The sequence below is a fragment of the Aulonocara sp. 'chitande type north' Nkhata Bay genome, linkage group LG16 (assembly GCF_057382095.1).
Source record: "Aulonocara sp. 'chitande type north' Nkhata Bay isolate Kocher_YH1m ecotype deep benthic linkage group LG16, A_spYH_male_GT1.1, whole genome shotgun sequence".
Taxonomy (NCBI): domain Eukaryota; kingdom Metazoa; phylum Chordata; class Actinopteri; order Cichliformes; family Cichlidae; genus Aulonocara; species Aulonocara sp. 'chitande type north' Nkhata Bay.
The window spans coordinates 34,427,338-34,434,106 of NC_141359.1; positions in this window are offsets into that span (position 1 = coordinate 34,427,338).

The window sequence follows — 6,769 nt, forward strand, 5'->3', positions numbered from 1 at the left end:
TATAAATTAATAATAAAAAGTAAACAGTTTGCAGAAAGCCAACCAACATGTCACAGGCGCTGGAGCAGAGCTTCTCAAGCTGGGAGCAAATTCCTGCTGGGCATCCAAACACTGTGTTCACATGAAAATGAAAATACAAAGTCAAATGAGGAATGATCCTTATCAAACTGGCATTTATATGTTTCTTAAATAAAGAGTACAGTACAGCTTATGATTAATAATGAACAGACACTTTTACTGCAACATATGGAGTTATGTTACACATGCAGCCTGCTTCAAAAATAATCCAGAGTTATCTCATTTTTCACAGCCACTCAGTTTATTGTATAGAAAGATGGTTGCTGTCATTATTAACTCCCCACCTGGTTTCTAAGATTCAATTTTAGCATTTTGGCCACGTTGGGTGTTTCTGGAGCCTGGGAAATAGACTTGGATGAGAAGACAAAGCGCTGAGTTTTCAACTAATGAATGCTAGACAGCTTGATACCAGCTGTCTCCATAAAACACTCAAAAGCAATAAATAAATCTTAGAATTTTTCTCAGCATGACAGGAGCACAGACTTCTTAACAGTCTGTTAGTACAAATAACTGCACAACAAAGTATATTATTCTTCTGATAACTGCATTAGAAATTATCCAAAAGGCACCGACAGCACAAACACAGTATAGAGATGATCCATTTATAGCCGCCTGTGTCAGGCCATGCCCCTGATTTTAAACCTTAATGACCTCCAAAAGGATCTGTCTATTATTAAGAAGAAACTGTCCATAGATACAAAATTATTAATAAAAAAATATTTTGTACAAGCTGCAAACATCCTGAGATGACTGTATTACTGATATAATGAGGCTTTGCAGAGATGTGACCACTAACCATTAAGTTGTTCGTCATTTTGCACATGTGACAATTGTGGTGACAGTGTAAGATTGACCAAAAAGGCCTGGGCTTAGAAACTGGTCTGCAACAATCTGGAAACTGCTAGCCAAGTGTGAAAAAAATAAGCAAAAGAAATTAGCATTTCATTAAAGTCCCAATCATGCAAGCCCACATACCTGCCAGTGACCCCCATCTGTTCCTACTCTCCAAGCTGCAGTGAAAGTGTGAAAAGTACAATTCAAACTTGAAATGGGAACTGTTTGCCTTCAAAGTAAAAGTTACACCTTTTAAAACATACAGGCTGTAGTGCTGTTTGAAGACAAACCTTTTACATTTCTGGTAGTAAAGCATTTCAATTTTTATTACCACTGGGCTAGCAGTTATCGGGTATTTGCCGACAGGTTTCTTCCTGTTAAAAGGGAGTTTTTCCTTGCCACTGTCACCAAGTGTTTGCTCAGAGGGGATTAGGATTCTAATTGCTGGGGTTTTCTCTGGAATATTATAAGGTTGCTGTTTTCATTTGGCATTTTAAAAATGCAATTTATTTGAGCTGAATGAGATTACATGAGAAATCCAAATCTAAAAACTGTGATAAAATGAGTGTTTCCAGCTGTCTACGGACTGTTTTAGCGCTCAGGAATTATTTGAACCTCATTGTTCAAACTCTGGCTGAACAATGCGATCATCCACCACTAGAACGGAGCATGTCTATGAAAGGAAATAAGAAACGGCACAACAGGTTCCCTTTACTTCTTTTCTTTTAAAGATTTAGACTGAAACTGAAACCACTCTTATCATAATTAATGTTGCCGCAGGACCATCATTATAAACACAATCATGCGTCTTGAGCTTTTGAAATCTGTTGGACTGACATTAAAGAGTCTTTTGATCTCGTCAAATCTTGAATCAAAGTTGCGATGAAGTCTTGACACCGTGCCTGACCTCTCAGCAGGACAGCGAGTAACTTCACAAAATGTTTCTGGCTTGTCTTTGATTGATATTAATGACACTGAACGGTTTGGCCCACATCATGTTTCCACAGAAATCTATTTTGTTAATACAAATTATGTGCATATAGCTGATGGGAGATGATGCTGGCATAAAAACGAAAACAGGAAAGTGGCTCAAATAAAACCATGCAGCCACCCCCACTCTGGCTGTGGGTAACATTTGGGTATTTGAGGTCTCAGGCCATCTGGTTTGGTTTATTCTCTGAACTCTAAATCCCCTTTAACTCAAACCCAACACCTACAGCACACGGTGCCACCACACTGCTGCCTCATACTGTTCTCTGTCCAGTTTTCATGCTTTTAATCACACATTTTTAGTTTTCCTCCAACCAGGTGAGGACATCCTGAGTCTTGGACAGAGCTATTATAGGAATCTTGTTCACAGCAGTGGAAATCTGCAGAAATCTGCAAAAGTATAACTATAAAGTATCAGGGGTGAGTCTAGAGTGGGGTGCTGGGGGTGACACCGACCCTCCCATTGCCACAACCAAGTATGGTAGTACATTTACTTACACAAGTACTTCGCTTACGTACAGTTTTAAACATAGAATACTAATATTTTATTGTGTCATTTTGTCACTGCTGTTAATGTGAGGTTTTAAAAAATAAAAGTAAATTTCAAACTACCAAAAGTAAACAATAAAACACTAATGAGGTTAAAGTACTCAAGGGAACTAAATAACCATAAACTAAGTAGCAAAACGCTGCTTTCTGGTGCCGATGTGCTGTCTCTGTCTTTGCAGAGGATGTGGGAGTAAAATGTGTCATATTAAAGGTGTTAATAATTTTACATTGAATTTTGTCACACTTAAGTGTTGTGATGTGATGTCATTACTCATTTTTAACGTTTTCAAATGTTTTAATTATTATAGCAAATAAATGAACATCATATAATCAGATCCTGGTTGATAATCTCCTGATGTGTTGCACCATTATTCTGCATCTGTGGCTCTGACCACATGTGCTGATGAGATTGAGGAAATAATATTTCATAAAAGCCTTTAAAGTTGCCAAAGGAGTAACACCAGTGACAAAAAGGCGGTGCATGTGACAGATGTAAAAAGGAAGAAAAATAAAATAAATTAAAAAATATCTTGGCATTCCAAAATTGGACATTTCTGTAGAATAACCAGTCTTCTTAAATTGGTACCATACGAGTATCTGCAAAAAATCTCAGATGAGTTTGAATCTCAGTGACCTCAGAGGGCAAGCTTTCTGAAAGTCTTGTGAATGCAATAACTTGAGAACAAAGTGACAAAGGATTTTAAAATTGATATCATAGATTTATCTATTAGGAGGTTGAGCACTGGTGGCTGCCAGTATTTTTCTGCATGATAAATGCTGTTGTACTAAAAGAAAGGAATCTGTCCGCATGACTCTTTGAGCTATAAATCTAAGAAATATTTACAGATAAATTACAGAAAGGTTTCCAGTAGCTCATTGCTCAGACTGTCCTGTAAAATATCAATTTCTGTGTGAACCCATTGTAAAAAAAAATAACCACACACACAAAAGAAACAAAAAACAGGAAGATTTCCATAATTTAATTAGTTAATTGCTTTGGTGTAGCATGAATGGCCATGGTGGACATCTTTATTTGCAGGAAAACCTTTAAAGCTACAAAACGTATTAAACAGCTAATCTTGTTAAAATAAATGTAAAAGTGTAATCAAAAAATGTTCCTTTTTCTTCTCAAAACTTCCAACCTTTGAAACAGCAGAGTAAGAACACATTAGCATGTTGTTTTGCAAGTCAAGTTTAAATGCAGGCACAGCCTGTTCGATCCCCGGGCTCTCTGTCCTGGTCATTGTGTCCTTGTGCAAGACACTTTACCCTACCGCCTACTGGTGTTGGCCAGAGGGGCCGATGGCGCGATACGGCAGCCCCGCTTCTGTCAGTCTGCCCCAGGGCAGCTGTGGCTACAACCGTAGCTTGCCTCCACCAGTGTGTGAATGCGAGAGTGAATGAATAGTGGCATTGTAAAGCGCTTTGGGTGCCTTGAAAAGCGCTATATAAATCCAATCCATTATTCTCTTTCCTAAGTACTTCTCAAGTGTCCTTCACACTTTTCCTTGACCTCATGATATTTTCCATCAGAATCAAGGAAACGTGGTTAGGAAAAGGAAGTCAGAGAATTATTTTTGGACTATTTGAATGTACCCAGAGTAATAGAAACTTAAAAACACGACACTGCTAAATCAGAAAATCACCGTCTTTTAACATGAATATTTGATTTAACCGTGCCAGCTGATTCTGAGCCTGTTCTTTCATCTAACTGTGTGATTGTTTTAGGAAAAAGCTGTGGGTTTTCCCAGCGATTGGCCTGAGCTGGAACTATGAAACAAACAGACTGGATTTAAAATCCTGTCCATGTGACTGCAGCATTTGTGGCTTAGTCGAGTCAGTTTGTCATTTTGAGCAGGTTCCCAGTTTACGTTCACACTTCTTCAGCACGTTACTTTTGAAACATGAACACGTGAGAAATATTTTGTGTTAGTGTCTCATTGCTCGGTTACCACATCTGTCAAGGGCGGTCCATTAGATCCAGAGTGGGGGGAATGTGAAGCTATAAAGCGTGGAGCCTGGTGCCAGCAGAGAAACTTAAAATATTGGACCTTCCCGCAGCTCAGGAAGCATCAAGGTTCTTGTAACCTTGCACGGTTTGAGCTGTCAGAGCGAATGTCCCAGCGTCTTCCTCTTTTTTGACATAATGATTTCCTTTTGATGCACAGCAACCAGTTTAATAACATTTCCCAAAGACACAAAAGTCTCATATTTCACAGGCAAATTGGGTTCATTTTGGACTTTTTGTTTTCTTGTGCTCTTAAGATGCTGACCACACTCTGCATGCACGCCGAGGGATCTTTTTTCCCTGATCCGATGGCCAGTCATCTTTGATTAGTGTTGCTGTTTTAAAAGGCTCGGTGCATAATGGCTCCCAGTGTGCCATCAGTCACGTTAGGATACTCGGAAGCTGCCATAAAGAGAAACTAGAGCTGCAGCACACTTGGCTAAACTTACTGCTGATGCCTCAAATTTAGTGAAGTACAAGAAGTGGATGAATTTGAACTCATTTTTACTGACAGAGTTCCTGGGTGCAGCAGAGGGAATGCAGTCCTGCTGGCTCCATCGAGCGATGACCTTCAGCTCGCACTGTGGCATTTGAAATGGCTCGGGTGCCAAAACTTGCAGTTCTTCTGAGATTCACTTGAGGCTGCAGCAGTGATTCCGTCCCCATAGACTCTTATGTTATGATAAACATGTTTACAGCCTGATACAAAGAACAGATTTGAGATTTGGGGGTAGTTTTCCTGTTTGATAACTCTATAGTGGATGAAATTTACTGGTGCTAGTCTGAAGACGAGGGGCTCAATGAACAAACCAACCACAAACCTGGAGGAGAAAACATGTGAGATGAAAGTCTGAGTATCTCTGCCTGTTGCCCCTGTAACCCACTAATGGCTTTTAAAATTTCTCCTCTTGAAATTTGGACCCATTTTTCAGCATTTCGACAGCTTGAACAGCTGCCCGTTATGCCTCTCCCTCTCACACCGGAGAGGTTTCACTTTAATTATCTACCTGGACGTCTCATTTCTGAGTAAAAACCTCCTTGGGTCATTGCTGTAAATCTTCTCATTCCTTAAAGCGTAACTTAAATGACCGTCAGCTAATTTGAAGTTCGACCAAAGAAGGGATTCATAGCATTTAATTGTGTCTTAATGTGCAATTATCCAAGTTTCAATTAAGCAGATTAGCGCAGTAAATCACAAACAGCCTCTCAATGCATCACAGACACAGATTATAACGGGTTGATCGCACCGAACCTGAGTGAAACTGCTGGAGTTTAGACTAAGGATTGAAGCCTCCCTCCTCTGAGACCTGGAAACAGTGACAAAGCATGACCGCCTTTGCTGCAGATCAGCAGTTTGCCCTCATCTGGGTTTGTTCTGCACTGAAATCCTCTTACTCCGCGTGCAGGTCTGTGCTCTCGGTGGACAGGTTGATACGAGGGCTAGTTCACCCACGTTTCAGCTAAATGTGAAATATTAGCCCACCATGTACGGCGCTCGGGAGACTGATTCATCTGTAGGATTTGTAAAAGAAAATCCAGACGGTTTTTACCACCCCAGAGTTCTGCAGACAGGCTTATTTGTCTTTGAAAAGCATCTGAAAGCTGCTTCGCCTGACCAATACTGAACCGGAGAGCTCCTCCGTTTACAGTTTTACAGTCTGTTCACGTTTAATCATCCAGGGTTTGTTCCCATCTTATGACACGTGAATAACAGCAGCAGTTTGTAGGAGCTCAGACAACTTACAGACCACTTTAAAACTTCATGTATGATTGTACCAAGATTAGTGGTGTCAAACACGTGGCCCGATGGTGCCATTTTATCATAGTTTGAATGAAGCTTTCCACAAACTGTACCCGTGACCTCCGACCTCTGATCCAGTGTTTGTGGATCATTTGCTGGGTCAAAGTCTGAAATGGAGCTAAAACTTTTGGCGAAGTGATTCCTTTAACTCACGAGATTAATAAATCTGAGTAGGGACTTTGGAGGTCAAAGCACTAAATCTGTGACACTTTATCGCCTCATTTCTGTTTAATAATGAGCCATAAATATGAGACTGTTGTTATTAGGAGCCATCAGAGGGATTTAAGACAGCTGGAAGAGTGAAAACGTTAATTATTTATGTCAGTAAGTCGATGTTTGATTCCCGTGATGAATGAGACTGAACACAGGTGAGAAAATATCCACATACTACTAGTACTACTACTACTACTACTGTGAATAGTACTAACAATGAGAAGAAGCTGGTGAAGCAGAACTTTATTCCTGAGGTGGAAGAGGAGGGACAGTTGAAGAATACGAAGATGATGAGA